We start from the raw sequence: 21,000 nt of genomic DNA on the forward strand, positions 1-21,000 counted from the left end.
TGGCTAGGTCCAAGAGCTCGGATAAGCCAGTAGCAAGACAATTAACTCTCCTGGCTGGAGGTGATATGGCTGCTTTGGGTGAGACCTCATGATCTGCAGAGCACAAGGGGTTGGATGAGACAAAGTGACGGTCTGTTTTCATCTTCCTTTCTAAGGTAATGACATTCTTTTGCATCAACATTCTTCTGCTGATGTTGGGACTTCACCACCATAAGCAGCAGCCTGGTAGGAGCATAGAAAGCCTTGTGCCCTGGGTCAGGTAGTGTTATCAGGTGTGAAAGTTCTGGGTCAGCTCACAGGACTAAAGGTATTTTAAAATGTTTGTTACAAGAGCATTATGATTGGCATCGTCTCCTGACAGCCCTGTCCAAATTCTTCTCTAGAAGATTCCCCATGGAAGGAGCTCCCGGGTATTTGGGTGCTTTTGCCCAAGCCTGGTTCATATCAGCTGTCTCCTCAGAGCCTTCCCAACTTGAGCTTTTATTCATCTCAGGCTGTGCCAACCAGCTGCTTCTTCTCCCCATACACTGCATGAAGAAATAAAGGGTAAAACCCAAGACAAGAAATGTCTTCTACAGATATACATGAGGAATTAAAGGAACTTCTGCGAGTACATTACTAAATGTTGATGGTTAAACTCCTAGTAATGAGACATTATGAGACAGATGCATTCAATAAGTATTTCTGTTCTGGTGGATCAAAGCTGGAGGAAGTATGAGTATCATATGATGCTGATGAAATATTTTCTGGTCTAACAGTAAATTGGGAGAATGCAAGTCAGCTCAGAACCGTTTGATTCAGCAAGGCTGGATTGGATGTCCCCAAGACTTCTTAAGGCAGCAGCTGAGGAACTTACTCCTGCTCTGGACAGGTAGTGAATGCTGTGCCTCATCCACAAAAGTGAGAGGGACAGCCCAAATAATTGTAAGCTGTCTAGGTAGCTTTCATAGAAAATGGAACATAGGAAATGACTGATACTGTAGGCAGAGGTAAAAATCTTTGCCAATTACCGTGATTTCAGGGAAGCTGGAGCTTGTCAAATCACCCTAACTTCATTTGTAGAAAAATCATTCTGAGATTGAAAGTCTGATAAATCAGTTCTCTGATTCTAAAATTTTAAAAAATAGCATTTTTAAAAAGCATCTACCAGATTTCAATATAGATACTTTATGGGCAATTATCAGTGGGTGGAAACCACCCTTTTCTCCTTTCCAACCAACACAATCTACATTTAAATCACAAATATCACATCAATGATTGCTAATACCTTTCTCAGGTCACACAGACTGGCAGTCTTTCTTATGTGACAGTGATCTGTCTCACTTCGTAAGCTGCGTTCCACCAAATGAAGCCAAACACAGGTTAATATTTAGAAACAAAAGTGTATAAATTCTGTTTACAGGACTGGGCACTGCATCGTTATAAGAGGCATGAAAAAGACTTCAGGGGTTGTCACAAATAATCAACTGTCTGTGATTGTTTATAGTAGTTTTGTGGTTAAAAAGGCTAATATGATCATTGGAAAAACAGAAATGGGATCTGGGAATGGGAAAGAGATATTCTGTCTGTGTAAGGCTGAAGTAGGATTCCTGTTGTAGTGGCCACTGGAGTGTATGGAGAAGGGAGGAGTAGTTATAGGATCAGGACCTTTATATAAGCCACGTTTATTCCATGATTGTTTCATGATGGATTACCCCAGAAAATAGCTTCCAAACGCATTTCCATGAAACAGCAGAAGATCATGCAACTCCTCTGCTGGATCTTCCCTCAAGTCATGTTTTCTGGATTAGGTTCCAGGGGAAAGCAGTAGGGGTTGCAGCTTTCTGAGGCGGGTTTCGTGTTGGATACCTGCCTGTGTGCTGTGACATGCTGCCTTGGCTAATAAATCGTGACCTATGTAGTTATACTGGTCAAACGCTTTCCCTGCCAGAGCAATTCCCAGCATATCAGCGGGCTCCTTTCACAGTGCCCATCTGACAAGCACCGGGTAGCGCACAGATGGTTTAGATATAAAAAAGAATGCTGCATCGATGCTGTATGTGTGAAATGTTTCAATTATTCCTAAAATATTTTTAACATGTTCCAGATTTATCAGGCAAAATGTTTAGGAAGTAATTGGAGTTTATTCTGGTTTTCATTTTAGTATAGTATATTATAATAAACACATGTTCAAAATACATTTTAGGTATCACCAAATATTTATAAAATGTCTATAGGTGGAAATCCCAAGGTCACTACAGTAGCTTTATTTTCCAGTTTGTTTACAGGGAGATCAATCACTAAAACCTATGCCTTTTTTTTCTGTCTGCACTGTGAATCCATTTGCACCTGCAGGGATAGTGGATAGCCTGTTGGATTTATCTACACAGATATGATTAACCCTTCTTTGATAGCAAAGGCAGAATTTAATTCACCCTTATATTATTGCCTGAAATAATAAAAAAACTTCTAACAGCATTTCCAAAGAGTTATGTATGTCTGATATTCAGTATCTGATCATTTTACTGGCATTTGCCTGCCATAACTAAAAGGTGAATTAAATAAATGCCTATCCCAAGTAATGCTAGCTAGGAAATCAGAAGGAAGATGGTATCACACTCCCTGAAGTACCCTCTGGGCTTTTGCGGTTAGAACTAATTTGTCTGTTGTATGTTTTTCTACCTGTCTTGAGAAATATTCACAAGGCTTGGAGATATTGCCTATGAGGGAACCTTTTCCACTTGTTTTATAACAAAATCATGCTGCTTTCTGCTGATCCTCTTTGATGTCCCTGGAGTTTTCTGGGGGGGAGGGAAAGCAACACATTTTCCTACCCTGAAGTCTGGAAAATATTGCACTTTGCAATTCCCCAGTTACTGTAAATGAGCTCATTTTATTTTGGTTTGGTTTTTTTGGGTTGGGTTTTTTTTTGTTTGTTTCTAATTATATTCAAAGTTTTGTCCAAGCAAGTCTCAACACAGCATCTTGCATGAACTAAGATATAGTCTGGATTCTGTGCATTTCTGCTGATCAACATATCTGCTTGCCCTGTGTTGGGAGCAGGCTTGTTTTCAGCTCACAGAATAGTTTTGTAGTGATGGTGGGATGAGAAGAGGGACATGCAGTGCCCTGAGAATAGAGCTTTTCACTGGTGAAGACCCCCTTTCAGTAATGGACTAGCAAAGGAGCAGCTGATGCCATCCATAGAAACAGGTACAAACACATTGACTGAACCACAAATTCCAGATTCCCACAAAATGCCATCACATACAAACACAGCACATACTGTCCTTTTTCCAATCAAAAATACAAGTTTCTGTGGTTTCAAAAGGTAGTACAGTGCACAAGGAAACATTATGAAAGATCAAAGCCTTGGGGTTTTTCTTCTTTGCTGCTTCCCACCATCAATAAAAATGTTAAATTTAGCTCTGTTACTGTATTAACTTCAATCCCAAGCAAAATCTAGACATTCCTGGCACTGACTCTCTCCTGATGCTGTCTTAGTAAATGCTGACATTTCTGAAAGAAAAACTATTTCCTCAATTATAATTTTAATTAAAAGCATACCATTTAAAAATGCTGCTCTGCAATATTCTTTTCATCTCCTCTACAGATTTATTCTAGATATTTACTCTGCTGGAAGATCCTTACTGTCAGCCTTTCATCTCACCTTAATGCTATTAGCCTTTCGTACACCCCTTCTGCAGGTTCACCATCTGCAGGCTGTGAAGTAAGGAGAGTTGGGGACAGCAAATGACTTGTGACACTGCAAAGATGTTACACCTGAGATGAAGAATAGCCTACGTATGTCCACAATGATGTGGGAGTTCTTGCTTGCTTTGCATCACCCACAGGCAGTAAAACAGCATTTCAGAAAAAGCTGGTCAGTGAAATAAAACAGCAGTTTGGTTTATTTATCAGTATTAGTAATACTGATTTGCAGATTCCAGCCCACGAAGCCAACAGGTGTGATGCATATTGAGAAAGTCTACATAAAAGATAATGACAAATTAGTGCAAAGAAGTTGGCTATGGTCAGATTTTTCCACTCATTTTCTATAATAGTTTAGCTGATAGAATAAAAAGCACAGACAGGCTTCATATTTAGGCTTTGTATATATGCGTCATGAAGAAGTATTATCAAGATATGGTAAAGACTGATTCAGGGATAATTCAGGAACTTAAGGTCATATAAACTTGAACGAATTTTTATGTTTTGGGATTTTTTTTAAATTGATTTTTTACAGCAATACAGACTGAGACAAACTGTTGCAGGGCAATGGATTAAAATTAATTTAAAACAAATCTCAGGCCTAAATTAAGAAAATTGGGAATTCCACTCACATGAAGAATGATTACAGTTTGAAACTTGCAGGTGCACACTACGTTGAGGAAAAGCTGGTTCAAGGTCTTGGCTGCTAGTTTGCACTCTGGAATCCTGGTTCCAGTCCAGTTTCATCAAAGACTTTCAGTGAGATCTCAGAGATGCCATTGGGAATAGGACTCATATTACCCAACTGCAGCAATCAAAACCCTGGTGTTTAAGCTGGGGTCTAGGTTTCCTCTGCAGTTAAATGGAAAGTGAGTAACTCGTCTCAGTCTAAGACCAGACCCCTCATTTTCAGGTGGTATAAATTAGACATGGTGAATCTGGGATTAAGAGCACAGTTATAGAAGCAGCCAGAGCAATAGCAGCGTGGGCGCTCCCCATGCGATAAATCATCTCAAGCTCTTCTTCTGAGCACTGCAGAAGAACCACAGCTAGGTAATTGAAACAACTTTGTTTTTCTGTATATATCAAGGTGTGCACATATGTATACATAGATGTAAATATATATATGTGTGTGTGAGGACATACGTGTATATTGACCCTTTCCCATAAACATAGAATCGTAGAATAGTATATGCATGTACATACATACATGTATATATACGCTGGGCTGACTGCTATACTGTATAACCATATTGAGATTCTTCCTATGCATTGTCTATAAAACAGGGATAAAAACCACTGTGTATTACTTGCATTATGCAGAAAGATCTGTTGAAGGTTGTGGTGCCTTCAGGGTGCCACCAAAGTACCTGAGCTGGATTCAGAGCCAGAATAGTCCCAGACTGGGTGGGACAAGGATGGGAGCTTGTTTGCACCCAGCCTGCTCCCAAGGTAGTGGGTCCAGCCAATGCCCACCACAGCCCTTCTCTGTGGAAGCAGTGTGCAGAGTCTGAAAAAGGCAACAACCTAATTGTCCTCAAACCAAAGCTGCATCCAAATAGCTTTGAAAACAGAGACAATTTATGTGCGCAAGCATTAGTTGTATGTTTTCTAATTGCAGGATTAGGCATTTAATACAACCTTTAATGTAATACTTCTAAATACCTATAAGTTTACTAACTGCACCCTGCTGAGACTCACATTAACACTTAGTAAATAGACTATTTAGAAAATGGCATGGTAAGAGTTACACCTCCAAGTAATATTCTATAGAGCTGAATACAAATTGCAACCACATTTTCATAAGTGATAAAATGTTTTATTCTCTTCTGAAAAATAAATGCCATAAAAGCCAAATGCTATTCACAGTAACAAAGGAAAGGAAGGATATAGCTAGGCAGGATTTGAAAGGTTTTGATTGCACATTGTCAAGTTGGACATTTATATAGGAATCGGGCACCTAAATACCTTTGTGGGTCTGGCAAGAAGTCCTCAGCCACAAATTATGGACAGGGAAATGGAAGAAAAATCAAAGTTGCTAATGTGTGGCTCTACTTTAAGGACTAGCTAAGTGAAACTGGCACCACTAAGAGGATGGTGAGATTCCTGAGCTTATTCCATCTGCCTTACTTACTTATGTGATGAAAAACCCTTTTTTTGAGACCAGGTCTAACTACACCAGTATGGAAAGGATGTTCGAGGTTCCAGTCCATTTCACTCATGTGGTCCCATTTGGTTGTAAGGCTGTGACAGAGAGTTTCAATCCTTCTGCAAAGCCTTTATCCCTGTTGATGCAAAATAGCAAAAAAAGAGTGTGGGGGGATGTTAGAAGAAGAAGGCTGTTTTATTTTAAACAAAAGGATTTGGGGATAAAAATGTTTTGCTGAGCAAACCACTTTAAAAGAACACCAGTGATGTAACTAAGAAAACACGGAGAGAAAAAGAAAAGTTAGGAAAACTCAAATGTTCCCTCTTTTCCACTTTGATATATTGCAAAAGTTTAAAAACTTCAAGTCTTGTAAGTAAAATACCCCAAAACATGGCTTTCATTAAACAAGCATTTTGAAAAAATAAATGGAAAATTTCTTTGTGCATGTGTCCCCACTTTTGGTTGCTGCAGTATGAAAGAGACACCTAACCATGGTTTTCAGCAATAAAGTTCAATTTTCTCAGTTAGCAAGAATCTGGGTAAATCCTGGTCCCACTTTGAGAGAAATCTGAACAAAGAGAAAATCACTCATGTAGAACAGACTATATGGTGGGAAAGCTGCTCTATAATAACTGTTCCTCTGCATCCTCTTCTCATCAAGACAGGGATCTTCTGGAATTCAGGTGTCCCTGCCTGACATACAGAGATGCTCTTACAGAATCATTCATTGAAATAGTATGAAATACTAGAAGTAAAGAAGGGGAGGGCAGGAAAAGGCAGAGCAGAGCATGGCAGAGAAGAAAAACAGAAAAATCTTTTACATTATATTCCTGAAAAAAAAAAAAAAAAAAACAAACAAAAAAACAGACAGGAGATTATTGTTTCCTGTCTAGAAAAGATTACATATCCCCTTAGTTAGAATTATAACAGGTGCATTTGGAAATAATATAAGGCTTTCTACTATAGGGCATATCCAGAGATAGATAATTTGCAAACAATTAGTCTATCATTTGTCTGTTTACAAAGTTTCTTCCAGCCTCTAAAATCACTGCCACTGCCTCATAAGGAGGAACTCTGCTGGCCTGAAAGGGTCAGCCAAGCCCTTTTTTTGGATGAAGCAGCTCACATACTTTGGCAAATGCCTCCACAAGAGAATGAAAAACATACCTAGAACTTACTTATTCCTAAAGTTTCTTTAATCCTTTTTTAATCTCTGCCCCTAGAAGTGCATCACAAGCTCAGCATAGTCATGCCATTTCTGCCAACAAATTGCAGTAAGGTTGAGTCCAGGTGCCTACTCCAAAACTTAGTCAAAAATCATGGACAGCCCCTATAGACTTTAGATTATGATCTTTGAGTCTGAGCTCAGGTCAATTCTTTCAACATTCCTCCAAAACATCTAGAGACCATATGGCAGGTCAGAGAGGAATAACCTCATCTTACTGATAACCCTCTTCTTTATTTGGCCAAAGGGGTAATTCCAATCTTACAGCCAGTGACTTTTCAAAGCATGGTGCTCCTCAAACCTGGCATAGCAAAAGATGAACATACTGCCATGAGACGCCTTTATGTATCATCTCCATAGCATCTCTGCTGGAGTGAGTTAATGCAGCTGCTTCTTTGGAGACTCAGAAAGAGAACTTGCATCTTGGAGCTGTACTAGTGTGGAAACAATTCCCAGGCCATCCCTGCCTTTACACTGTGGGTGATCGCCAATCAATTCCAGGTTCTGCTCATCAAGTACAGCATGTCCCAAATTTCTCATGGCTGAGATGATGCCATTCTGAGACTTTCCACCATTTGAACAAAGCTGGAAGTTAGCTGTGCTATAGAGAGCTGTGCTTACACATGGGAACAGTCACTTTGTCACCAGCCTCAATATGCTTCAGCATCTGACCTACCCTTCTATTTATGATTCTTCCCATCTTTTATTCAGATTTTATATCTTTATCCCACTGGGAGTCTTTTGGAAAATATTTACAGGCAGAGGGGTTCTGGAGTGTGGTGCTAATGCATAAGGCAGTACCAGGCATCAGCCTGCCATTGCAGTATGGTTTCAAAACGTAGTGGTGTGCTGCTTCCACATATTCATTCAGCAGTAGTTACTTTACCACCAGCTCTGTGAAAGTAACTTCCCAGCCAAGGGCTATGTCTCACTGTGGTCAATAGAGAGGGGTACTTTTGAAGGCTCTTGGAAAGTAAGTCATACTGACAAAATGGATCTCTTTTCTCCCTACACTGACAGTGCTGGGAACCCTGACACCTTAAGGTTTCTTTACAAGGGCTTTGGTGTTGGGAAGCAGCAGGTAGCAGTGACCCCTGGGGCAGTCATCCTGTTAGTATGGCTGGGCTGGCTTTGGTCTTCTTAAAAAGGATGGTAGGAGGTGGAGTCCAGATTTCCCAGCCCTGTTTGATTATCTTCATCAGTGGTTAGGTCTGAGCTTTTGGGCTTCACTTGTAATTGTAGAATCATAGAATCATAGAATAGTTAGGGTTGGAAAGGACCTTAAGATCATTCAGTTCCACCCCCCTGCCACGGGCAGGGACACCTCACACTAGACAATATCACCCAAGGCTTCATCCAACCCTGTCCTGAACACCGCCAGGGATGGAGCACCCACAACCTTCCTGGGCAACCCATTCCAGTACCTCACCACAGTAACAAAATGCATCCCTCAAGTTCTTTAACCTCCAAGACAAACAGCAGCCCTGCCTCGGAGAGATACAGACCCATCTCACTGCCACGAGAGCCAGAAACGAGCAGCTACGCATTTTGGAGACTTCCTGGCATCACACACAGCCTGTCCCTCACTGACTGCATCACAGGGAACATAGAGCATTCTCCCAGTATATGCCAGACCCCCGGTCTGCCACCCAGGCTTTGTTAATGGCAAAGAGGAGGCATTCTGTAACAGTGTGTCACTTCCTCTTACTGAGGAGTGCTCAGAATTCCCAGTTATTTGGATCAGTTGTGCCCTGCATGTTGTCACATACTTGTCATGTCCCTTCTTGAATAGGTTGCCCAGAGAAGCCGTGGCTGCCCCATCCCTGGCAGTGTTCAAGGCCAGGTCAGACACAGGGGCTTGGAGCAAGCTGCTGCAGCGGAAGGCACCCCCGCCCGTGGCAGGGGCCGGAGCCGGGTGAGCCGCGAGGTCCCCTCCAATCCAAACCAGTCTGGGATTTAAGCTTCCAAAGGAAAGAGCTGTCTGCCTAACACAGCAGTCAAAGGGAACAAGGTTCATGCTACTGTAAAGGATCCACAGGGCAAAAGTCTGAGTAGACACTCCAGAACTCAACCACAAGCTGTGATGCTGTAATGTGGGGCTTCATTAGTCCCACTGCCGCACTCATATATGTTTCTACAGCCCTTTGCAGAACGATGCCACATCACCCCAAGAGTAACAACCAATGCAGGATTGGGCTCACTCCAGGCCCTTTGCTTTGTCTCGTGGCAGTTCTGAGGCATTACTAATTTTGCAGTAGTTGCAAGCACCAATATACCAACCAGTGGGTTGAATATTTTAGCTGGAATAAATAGGTTTAAAGAAAGGCTTTCTTCGCTGACAACCTGCTTTATTTTTGCCAGCAGCCATGAATCAAAACAGTCTCACACTACCCTAGGCTGACTTCAAAGGATATGAACATTTAATTTCATGCAGCTTTTGCTTCACTGTCCACTGCATTGCAAACACACCCCTGGGCCCCCAAAATCTCTTTCAGCACTAGTTTAACTTTCTCTTTTTAAGGATGACAATACAGAGAGAAGGAGATGCATTCCCAGCAAAGTCTGACCAGGCACAACCTGGTTTATTTTCCAGAGCATGCCCAGCCTGTGGACACACTGTGGGTTTTTCCATGGGCAGGAGCAGAGCTGGAGGTCCCTGCCTCAGCACCCTCCCAGGGAAGAGCTTCTGCCTAAGAGCTCATCTCAGTCTCCCCTGTTCTGGCAGGTTAAAGCCACTCCCCTTGGCCCATCCCTACAGGCCCTTGTCCCAAACCCCTCTCCAGGTTTCCTGCAGCCCCTTCAGGCACTGGAGCTGCTCTCAGGTCTCCCCTTCAGGAGCCTTCTCTTGTCCAGGCTGCCCCAGCCCAGCTCTCTCAGCCTGGCTCCAGAGCAGAGCTGCTCCAGCCCTCGCAGCAGCTCCATGGCCTCCTCTGCACTTGCTCAAGCAGGTAGGGAGATACAGATGCAAGGAGAGAAGGACTTTGAGAGAACAAGGTCAATGTGCTTGCATTCAAATTTCATATAAGGACTTAACACTTTGTCATAACGCCCTGTTCAGTAACACTGTGACTGCTGACGTAGCTGTGCTTTCAAAGAGGGAACTTAATAAGTACTTTTATTTGCGCAGTCCAATGTCTGCTACTTTACCATACCCTGATATTTGCAGAAGGTCACTGATAAGCACTACTTTAACCTAAACTATTCAGTACCACCAATACTCTGCACAGTATTTGTAGCATTTAAACTTTCGCATGATTTCTTTTATGAGATTAACAGAGACTTCAAGTAATTCACCAAATTGAGAGCAACTGATGCTCTGTGTCTGTGCTCAGAATTAAGTGGTAGTGAACTGCAGCGCAGTGTGGGTGCTGACTGCTGCCTGATACAGAGAACATTTCACGCAGTTCAGCATCAGCACATCATGCATGCATTTAAGAGTCTGTGAACAGCCAAGGGTCACAAACTCTTCCTGAACACAGTTCAGTAACTACCCTGCAAGTCAGAATTATAAAGCAAACATGACCTTGAACACTGGCATGGGATTCTCCCAGGTGATGTCAGGTCTTTCTTACAAGGGGGCCCAAGGACCAGCAGCAGGGATAAAGATGTTCTCTTTGGGGAGAGACAAGAGTATCTCTGCATGGATGTAAGACGTGGTTACTATCTGCTCTTAAAGCAAAGAGTCTTTGGTCTCTATGCTGATACAGCCTTTGGGTGCCCGGCTGCAGGTGAAGGATGCTCTTTCTTAAAAATGTACTTTAGTCTAGCAGTGAGAGGATCTTTCCTACCCTGGGGACCTGGCAGTTCAATCTATGGTCCTTTGGGCCAGGCTCAGTTAGGTTTTTAAGTGCCTTTTGCCTCATTTCCAGTGCTGACTGTGAACATGTTTTCTGAAAACCTGACAAGGATTACATCAAACAGGAAAAAAATTAAGGGGATGTGAGTGAACAGAAAGAAATGCAGCCTTCCTCGTGCCGTGACAATTTCTCAGCTTTGAAAGAAACAATGTTTGTAATTTTCACATTAGTCTAATTAGTATTAGTCTAATTTGTCTGAAGATCTGTTTGTGATTTGTGGGCGATGTTTGTTAAAGCTGATATAAAAGGTAATGCTAAGATTTAATCCTCAGGGCTTTAGCAAATAACCACTATCTTTAATAAGAAGTGGGTGGCATGTTGGTTGTCAACTCTAATTTTTCCTCTAGCCTGAAGACCTTCTCCATGCTTTTTCTATTATCCTGTACTACTAACTTTTACAAGACTACATGATCTGCCTTTTAAATAGTATAGAACCAGAAGGTAGAACCTTTAACAGAGATTCACCATGTTTCAAGAGAGCATATGGGAAAGCATCAAAGCAGGGGACAAAGTTAACATTGAAAAGATGCTCTCAGAACACCCATTGCTCCTGTGGTTTGTACATTATGCTGTTTTCCGAGAGATCTGGATTTGATGTCTTGTCCTTTGCTTTCTGGGGTGAGGAAAACATCCCTTTGAGAGTGGAGAGGGAAAGGACCTACGGCAAAGATCAAAACAACAAAACAAGACAGAAAAACCAAGAGGACCCAGAAGACTCAACCCTACAGTACCTAACAATAATTTTTAAAGGCAAGAGTTTGTCCAATATGTTGTTTATTCATTCAATTTATTGTAATGATGAACAGCTTTAAAATAGGAGTAGAATGCTAATTCATATTGTATGTATAGAATAAATTATAGGCAGCTGTGGGCCAGGGGGCCATGGGGGGGCCTCTGGTAACACAGACTGTACAAGCAAAGGAACACAATTTGGGCTTTCTGTTAACAATGAGAAAATGTATATTGCAAATTAGGTAATTCTTCCTACCACTTAATGAAAGCTGGGTGCATGTGACATTACTATTGTTGTGCAGGGATCAATTTGATGTGAATTTGGCCTGGACTTACACTCCGCTGGAAAAGTCTTTCAGTGTCAATTGAATACTTTTGAATATAGGAATATCAGTGGACTAAAGCTTCTCACCAGCCCTTCTCATCAGTCAGGCAACAGGCTGGCAAATTGCTTTGGAGGCACCTTGAGAAGCAGGAAAAATGAAGGCCATGAGGACAGGAGGCAGAGGCATGGTTTAGTGACAGCATGGTCTTGAAAGCAGAGTATGCACTGAAGGGCCAGAAGAGATCTGTCCTGGGCTAAAGCAAGACACTCTTCACAGTTACTGCTGGAGGTTGCCCAGAGAGGCTGTGGAGTGTTCCACCTTAGAGATACTCGAAAACCATAAGAATCTACTTTAGATGACCCTGCCTGACCAGGGATGTTGGACGAAGATGACCTCCAAAGGTCCCTTCCAACTTCAGCTATGCTGTGATTCTGTGACAGCTTTGATGTCAACATCAGAGGCAATGCAAGAAACATGGAAAAATGGGTGCCTTGCTTTCCACTCCATGAAGCCTATGCTGTCTGCACAAAAATGCTATTAAAACCAGAACATGTTTTCCAGTAAAATATAAATCCACAATGTATCTTGCATGAGCTCAAACACTGGTGCAAAAATGCCACTCACCACACACTCAGCAAAAAGTCTAGCTGCAGTTGAGAATCACACAGGTGAATCCAGGGACGTATTGAGAATGAGTGTGAGTTCAGAACGTGGTTTTTCACCACATGCATAAAAGGAGTGCTGTTTGTACAGAATGGTGTGAAAGTTTTCCAGTCAACTGAGCCAGGTGGATTGCTCGAATAGGAAAGGGTTTGAATGTGGGGAATGCAAACCAACATCTAATAGACCCAATGATGGGCAGGAAGTAGGATTTTAACTGGAAAAACATGTTTTAAATCTTAGAAGTCTTCATTCTAAAATTCATTCAGAAAACCCTGCCAGAGAGCAAAATAACCATAGACTCTTTGGCACTTGTTGCAAAAGATATTAAAATAGCTTGGTAGTTAGTTCTGACTCAAGCAGTAACTGAGAACAAATGCCCCATGCCAGTCAAACCCTGATCTTGTCTAGAAATGAAACTCAACTCTAACTGCATACTCAAGAATAGTCCAGTGATGACTGTCAGACTACATCTAAGTATAGAAGATAGATACCCCCAAACGTATCTTCAAAGTACCACCTTGATTCAGCAACAATTCAGATTTCTTGCCCTATGAAGAGCAAAAGCCTGACTCTAACCCCAGATCTACACATAGGCTGAAGCCAGGTCCAATTACTAGCTGTGATGGGACTGTGGAGTGATCAATGAATCTGCCAGACCCAAAACTGGTCACAACTAGATGCTCCATTTCAGCTACAACACAAAAAGTGGATCAATAAGCCCTAGGAAAAAAGCCCAGCACTTGGTTTGCAGCAAAAATTAGGATTAAGCATGGGGTCTAGGACAACATGAAGACGATTGATGGCTTTTGGAGAGGTCTTGTGTGGGACTAGTGTGATGGGGCCATATATCTGTGTATTGAAAAGAGACAAAGCTTGCTGTTCTTTTCAGAAGACAGCTGTGCTATCTTGTATAACAGGTTTGGATTTTGGATTAAAGTGGGAAGCAAGCATTATGACTGGATCTAATAAGGGCTACTTAGGTTTACAACCCTTACTATATGTCTTTTACTTCAGGATTGAGTGGTGATGATGCCAGGGTGATGTACAAAAAATCTTGGCGACAGTTGTTGATGTACTTGAGCAAGCTAATTTTAATTAATTTGGGTCTCTACATTGCACTTGGGTAGTGGCTGCGAAGCCTCAGAATGAGGTTAAGGATTAAGGATAAAGTTGCAATTTGTCTGCATGGCCTTTCATTCTTGTTTTGTGAAGAGACCACTAAGCCTGTGTTGATTGGGGTATGCTAATCAAGTGCAAATGTTTCACACTGACTGATCATGACGTTTCTGTACGTATATGTTTTGTTGGATAACATTTACTAAGCATTTTTTTATTAATATTACATATTATTATTGTATATTATTGATGTGGCTGTTGACATTGTTATTCTTATTATTAACTTTGCTGTGCACTATATTTGTTTTTCTGTAATATAAACTAAAATGTAAAAACCAAGAAAGAAAGCAAGCGAGGGAGAGGAGGTCGGTTCCCCTAACAGTGGGAGTTGCTTCCCATGAGGCCCCATCTTGACAATGCTGCCAGGATCTGCAGGTGCAGGGCCATGAAAATAACAGCAGAAGAACAAGAGCATAAAAACAATTAAAGAAAAGTACTGCCAAAGAGAGTCTGGAAAACACTGCCTCATCAGCTCCAGGAAAACGTTTTGGAGCTGCAGAATGCAGGCCCCGAGCATTATGAAGGTTAAGGCAATGGGGTACTTAAGGCACTGTGCAGCACACGTGTGAGACAAGCACTGTTTTGTAGCAGGGTGACAAGTCCTGGAAATTTCTATCCATCTCCCAACAGCCTGTCAATAAGGGACATAAACAACAGTCCCCTGCAACAGGCGGTGATGGTGCTTGGGATCTGTGATGGGTCAGAAACAGTTCGTTCCAGTAGATCACAGCTTTAATGGAATACGCCTGCACCTCAGATGTAGGTGTTCCTGGTCCCAAATGGTTTCTTTGGTACTTAGTCCTGAGCCTGGCAGGCGTCACTGCTCCTGGCCAAAGGAGAGGCTGGATTTGGGTGTCTCAGTCAGACTGGAGTCAGTCAGTGAATTACATCTAGGGATTGCTGACATTTTATTTCCAGGTGTGTCAGGGAGCAAAAAAATCATCTTTTTTTTTTTTTTTTCTCCAGTCTGGTGTGACATGGTATGAGCATGGCTGCTTAGCTAAAAACAACACACGAGCCCCAGACCTACTCCTTAGGTATTTGCTGTGAAACTGGACACAGCAATATGATAGCAGGTCAGAACGAAACGGGAAATAACTCCTTTCCCTCCTCTGAATACAATCTGTCAGACACTATTCCCTCACACATATAATTACTGATTTCATGCTATTATTTCATTGTGTTAGAAGGATTCTTTGAAACATATAACAGATCTTTACCAATAATTTAAACGAGCTACCAGTCTCCATCCTGGTTACTGCATATCCACTGCCAAGACACTGTTTTGGTAACAGTTAATAATCAGCTGTCTGGACTACCTCACCATAAACATTACAGGGTTTCATCACTCATGTTTTATTTAATTCTGCTTGTCATCAAGGTCTATTATTGGAGCCTTACAATTTTGTTCAAGAGAGCTGATTTTTACTACTGTTGAAAGCTCCTCTATGTATTTTTTGCACTTTATTCTCTTGAGCTAGGACCCTTTCTTTTTGGTTCTCAGGTTGACATAAGATGTTCATTCGAATATATTCATTAGATGACTGACAAGCTGTAGATGTCCCTGGTGGAATGTGCTTGAGATGCCAGGGAGAAAACAGGAAAATGCATGAGGTTAGTAAATGGCTTGGGCTAAATACAACCACTTGTCTTTGATTCTACACCCCTTGTTTATCATCAAAATGTACATCCCAACTGAAAAAGGTATAAATTGAAATCATCCTTCCCCAGGCCATCATTCCAGAGATGCAACATAGAGATGTCTCATGATCGAGGGGTGGACTTAAGAGTGATGGTGTATTGGAAATGTGGGATCTGGGCATGACGTGAATGGTATGGAATAAGGGGTGGATAATGTCATGGTTTGAGCATGTTTTGAGGGTGTTTTTGTTCAAGGTTTTTTCCAGCCAGGTGGAGGAGGGGAGTCCGGGAGGAAGGAGAGACAGGACACCTGACCCAGGCTAGCCAATGAGGTATTCCATACCATAGCACGTGATGCCCAGGATGCATACTGGGAAAGAGAAGGCTGGAGGGTAGAGCTCTGGAGGAAAATGGAGGAGGGAGCACATGGTGCTCGGCCAGGAAGGGTGGAGTGAGTTATGGGTCGGTGGCTGGTGGGGTGTTGCATTCTTTTCACTTGCTGTTTGCTGTATCATTATTATTTGTAGTAGTAAATGGCAGTAGGGGTTTTGTGTTATGCCTTAGCAATTAAACCATTCTTATCTCAGTCCGTGGGGGCTACATTCTTTGGATTTTCCTTCCTAACTCTCCGGGAGTTGGGGGACTTGGTTTAAACCACGACACCCACATATATCATCCTTTGCTCACTTTCGTTTTCATCCTGTTGTGAAATCCTACATTTAGCCTTCAAGCCTGCAGCATAGACAAAACAGGTATCTGCCTAGAATAAACGAAATGGTTAAAATTGTGAAAGACTGAAATAGGAGTAATGGAGGAGTAGGTCCTTCAGGCATTGCTATTTCAGAGAGTCTAGGATGACACCATCAAATGAGCACTTCAGCACCTCTGACAGGCAGTGATGGCCCTGCCACTTACATGCTGGCTTTGCTCTGCCTCTCCTCTGTCCCTTGGATCTCATTTTCTTCTCTTGCTAGGGAAAAGGGTTGTAAAGGAAAGACTAGCAGCAGGTAGAGAGTGTGCAGGCTGTACTCCTGAGGAATGCTGGAGAATAGGATCCAGGTTACTATGCCAAAGAATATTTGTTCATGTACAGTGAACCAGGTCCAAAATGAAGAAGTCTAGAAAAGGCAGTAGATGTGCTGGAATGAGCCTCCCATGTTCCACCAGCACTGTTCCATGCAGAAATCTTCCATCCTGAAGCTTTTGAACATGTTTTGCCAAGAGAAGCAAGCATCTTTTCACTTTATACCACAGTTTCTTCTGTCTGCCCTGTGATTTGTCCCTTCCTTGCTGTTCCTGACCTTTCTCAGATTCAAATCTGAGGCTTTAGGCACAGTACTTGGAATAATCACTGATTATTACTGAGCAATTAGAAATCTGCTGTATAGCAGAACTGATTTGCTTTGCCTATGGTATTTTCTTGTTTTCTCTTTATTTGCATTTTTTCACTTTCCTCTTGTTTTTGTTGTTTGGGGTTTTTTTCTTTCCCAGCCACTGCCTTTAATCCTCCTTTATTCACAAACAATCTTCATTCCCAAACAGGTCCTCTGCATGCAATATGTGTTACTTTCTGAAATTTCTTCTTATCTGTCAGTTGTGGTCTTCTTGGGTTGGTCATGCTGCAGCACCTTTCCTCAGTCATCACAAGTCAATGGGGAGCCTTCCCTCTCTTCCGAAGGAAGTGTCCTAGGATTGGACACAGCTGTGTTTTGGTCACATACCATGGTGAAACTCCATACTTAGGTGCTTCCCCCGGGTGATGATGTCTTACTGAGTCTGTGACATGGTGATACCTGGATGAAGTTTTGTGTGGTTTAGCAACTCTCCCCATGTCTCCTACATACTGCATTCCATTCACGAGGTCATGAACATCTAATATGAAGTCAAAGAAATATAAAATTAAAAAATAAAACCCTCTCCTTAATAAAAGTCGGGATAAAAATGTATGTGAAATAATAGATCTGAAAGGTTAAGAGTACATATCAGAGGAACATCAGTGTGACTTACAGGGAAGCTCCTCTGCAAAGTTACAGAATTAATACATGCAGTGCATGTGAAATCTGGTTTTGTTCTCCTCACTGTGTATGGCACATGTCCCTTTCCTCCTCCCCACCCCTGGTGGGTTTGAAGGTAGACTGGCTGTTTTGCAGCATATAAACCTCCTCTTCTGGGTAGAAAAAGGTTTTCCATCAGAAGGGACCAAGTAATCAAGACTTCTGCCAGGATTTATTTCTAGTACTTAGCTCAGGAGGCTGAGCATTTCCAAACAGCACTAAAGGGTGGTTAAGAGGGCAGAAAAGGAGAAGGAGGAAATTTGGGTCTCTGAAGAGCCATCTGCCTCCCTTCGGTGGCTAGGCCCACTGCTCTTCCCCCATTCCCACCACCCCTGCCCTGGGCTTCCTGGCCTTTGGGAAGGGAAAGGCAAGAAGGAGCCCAGCAAAGGCAGGCACAAGCAGAACAGCTGCAGGAGAAGCTGAGTCAGGCATCAGAATAGTCTGCAGTTTTCACTGGTCATATTCACTCTTTTGCTGGTGTTTGCTCCAAACCCCATCTTCTCCTCTGGCTCATGTCTCTTCATTCCTTTTGGCCCACTGCTCTTTCTGTCTCATCTCTCCTCTCCTGACTGGGCCAACTTCTTCTGTTCCCATCCTCTCCATTCTCTCCCTGCTGCTTGCCCTGCCTATTTTGGACATGAACTCCCCATCACTCAGAGAGCCACAGAGCGCCTGGCACACTGGGGGCCCTTTTCAGGTGCTGCTGTAATAACAACTGCAGAATCGCATGGTTCTTATATCTTTACTAGCCTATACAGGAATATACAGTGGTGTTTTACAAGGCTATTAAAATACATCTTAAAGGAACCAAGCACAGGAAAACAGGAGAAGTGGGGCCAGATCAGCTGATGTAAATAAAGGCTGCATTGAATTAAATAGTGCTGCGACTGTTTACAGCAGCTGCAGGACCTGACCTGTGGCCTCTTCCTAAAGCAGGGAGTTGCTGCAGCCTCCTACCTCTGTTACAGCAAACTGAACCAAGCTCCCTTTGCCCACCCAGTGGAAAGGGATGCTGGCAGGGAGGAGGAGGTGGACCCTTGCTCCAGTCCACCTGGGGTGAGACACAACTGTGTTGCAGCTGCAGAGAATGATGCTGACACCTGGGCTGCTGTGTTGTGCCCAGCGGCGATGGAGGAACATGGCATGCTCTGCCTGTCTCTGTGCCTAGCCATGGACAGCTGCAGCCCCTCCAGAGCCCAGGGAAAAACCCCTGTGACTGGAGCTGGGCAGGATTCACAGTATACACCAAATAGTGCCATTTTAGGGCTCCAAAAACTACTTGCGAGGTAAGGTCAAACCCAGCACAGGGCTGCATCGCTGAGGCATCAGTATGACATGAATTTTCATGTCTGGCACATTGCTGTATTGAATACTTACAGAATCCATTTGTACAAATAAAAAGATTAATTCTATAGAGCTAAATGAATAAAATGGGTAAGGCTATTTTTTTTTGTTTTCCCAGGACTTTTCAGAAGTAAGGGAAATTTTCTCTGTAGGATTGCAATTCCATGGGTAGTCAGAAGAGCCCATGGGTAAAAAGTGTTAGCTTTACCCTCAGACAGCCTCTGTTGTCTTGAGTTGTTACACATTTCAGTATTTTTTGGCACTATTATAAATAATAATAATTAAAAAATACTATGTCCAATTTGAATTTTGAAAAGAGACAGATGTCAGACAATAGGATCAGCTGGTGTTTCTTTCAGGGCTGAACTGAAATGAAATTATATATTTAAAAAATCTGTTTGTCAGATCTTCTCTGGAAAAGTGTAGATTTTGATGGTTCTTCATTTCAGTTAATAAAATGAGAGGAAAAAAAATCCCCAAGCCCTTCGAACCAGCTGTAAAGAAAGGCTGTAAAGCTATCTCAGCCCAGCAGTCAGCTTTCTGAGATGGCCACGAAAGGGCGATGAAAGGAGGTCACGTATGGAACAGCTCTTTCAGCTTGCATCTTGCACAGCTACGATCGCCTTCACCTTGGCAGGGGTACAGAGGGTTTGGTTCCTCACGATGCTCCCCAGCAGCCATTTGCACCTGCGCAGCAGGGCTGTAAAGCCCTGCCAAATCACCGTGGCAGGTTTCTGCACAGATGTAAGCAACTGCTCAGGGGACAAAACAATACCAAGCCTAGAAATGCCGAGTTTTGGGTTTCCAAGGGTCTTTAATTCTGGTTTCCAAGTTTGTAAACACACAGTGATTAACAGTCTGGAAGCACTCACCATTTCCCCCATGGCCTGAGTCTTAGCAGCAATCTTTGGGAAGGAGGAGAATGGGCTAAATCCCTTATAGCTCATCCTGTGTTGAGATCCACAAGAAACTGCTTGCCAGCGTGCATTTGAAAGGAATGTTCTCTTTTGGCTCCTCTGGCGAGCACTGCCCTCAGCAGTTGCAGGGCTGTGTGCATCTGCAACTGCGCAAAACCGCTTTCAAACACTGTGGAGCGTCCCTTTCAAATGAGATGAATAGATACATTGGGGAGAAGGGAAAATGCGCTAAGATGTGATTGCTAAATGAGAAATCTGCAACGCCTGTTTGGCATAGCTGACTTGCGATTTGGCAGGGCTGCCTACATGTTGTACATGTGCAAATGACTTCTCCAGGGACAGAGCACTGCGAAACTCAGCCTCTTTTCCAGCAGTAGACAAGTGCGGAAATGAAACCCTTGGACCAAACCCTGCCCCCATTAACACCCCTGAATCCTACTGACTGAAGGCAAAACGTTCTCTCCGGATCGAGCCAAAGCTTTATTTCCTCATTTTCCTGGTTTGACCAGCAGGTACTGAAGTCCAGTCTCCTCCATGCCGATGGAGACACATTAACTTTCCTAGAGTCCTGAAGGAGAGATTTGCTCCACCATATTGTTTCAATTCACTGCTTTCTACATGCCGTTTAGCAGCTCCAAACAGGTCTTGTTGTTTTCATATTTCCTTTATCTCCCTCTTGGCTAGCACCCATACTACTCACTAGGAGATGGACGGTGTGGTCCTGCTGCATCCTGGCTGCCTCCCTGGAGGTAAAGATGGAGTCAGTTTTCCAATATCAGGGGGGTCATTGATATCCAGCAGCTATGGAGCTTCTTCAATTCCCATATTTACAGTGCAGCAAACCCCAGGGTACAGCTCAATCATGGGTGTTATGGCTGGTGAGAGCATTTTCGTTGTTCTGAGAGTATAACAGAGAACACACTGCAAATAAATATCCCTTTGATTTTCTTTTTGTATGGACTACAAAAAGAGGAGATGAGAAAGTACCTACCATTCATATTGACAGACATTTTTGTTAGTTATCAATTAAAACTTTAAAGAAAAATGTGCTAAGAGTAGCCAAATGTAAATAATAGCACTTTTTACACTTAGCCTTGACACTACCAGTATTGTGTTTTTCCCATGGGAAAAACTGTTGATGCAATTTGGATAAACTAATGTTTATCTAAATGTTCAAAGTGTTCACAGGTCTTTGATAGCAGAGTAACCCCTTTGGGGCCTGGCTT

The sequence above is a fragment of the Melopsittacus undulatus genome, chromosome 3 (assembly GCF_012275295.1).
Source record: "Melopsittacus undulatus isolate bMelUnd1 chromosome 3, bMelUnd1.mat.Z, whole genome shotgun sequence".
Classification (NCBI taxonomy): Eukaryota; Metazoa; Chordata; class Aves; order Psittaciformes; family Psittaculidae; genus Melopsittacus; species Melopsittacus undulatus.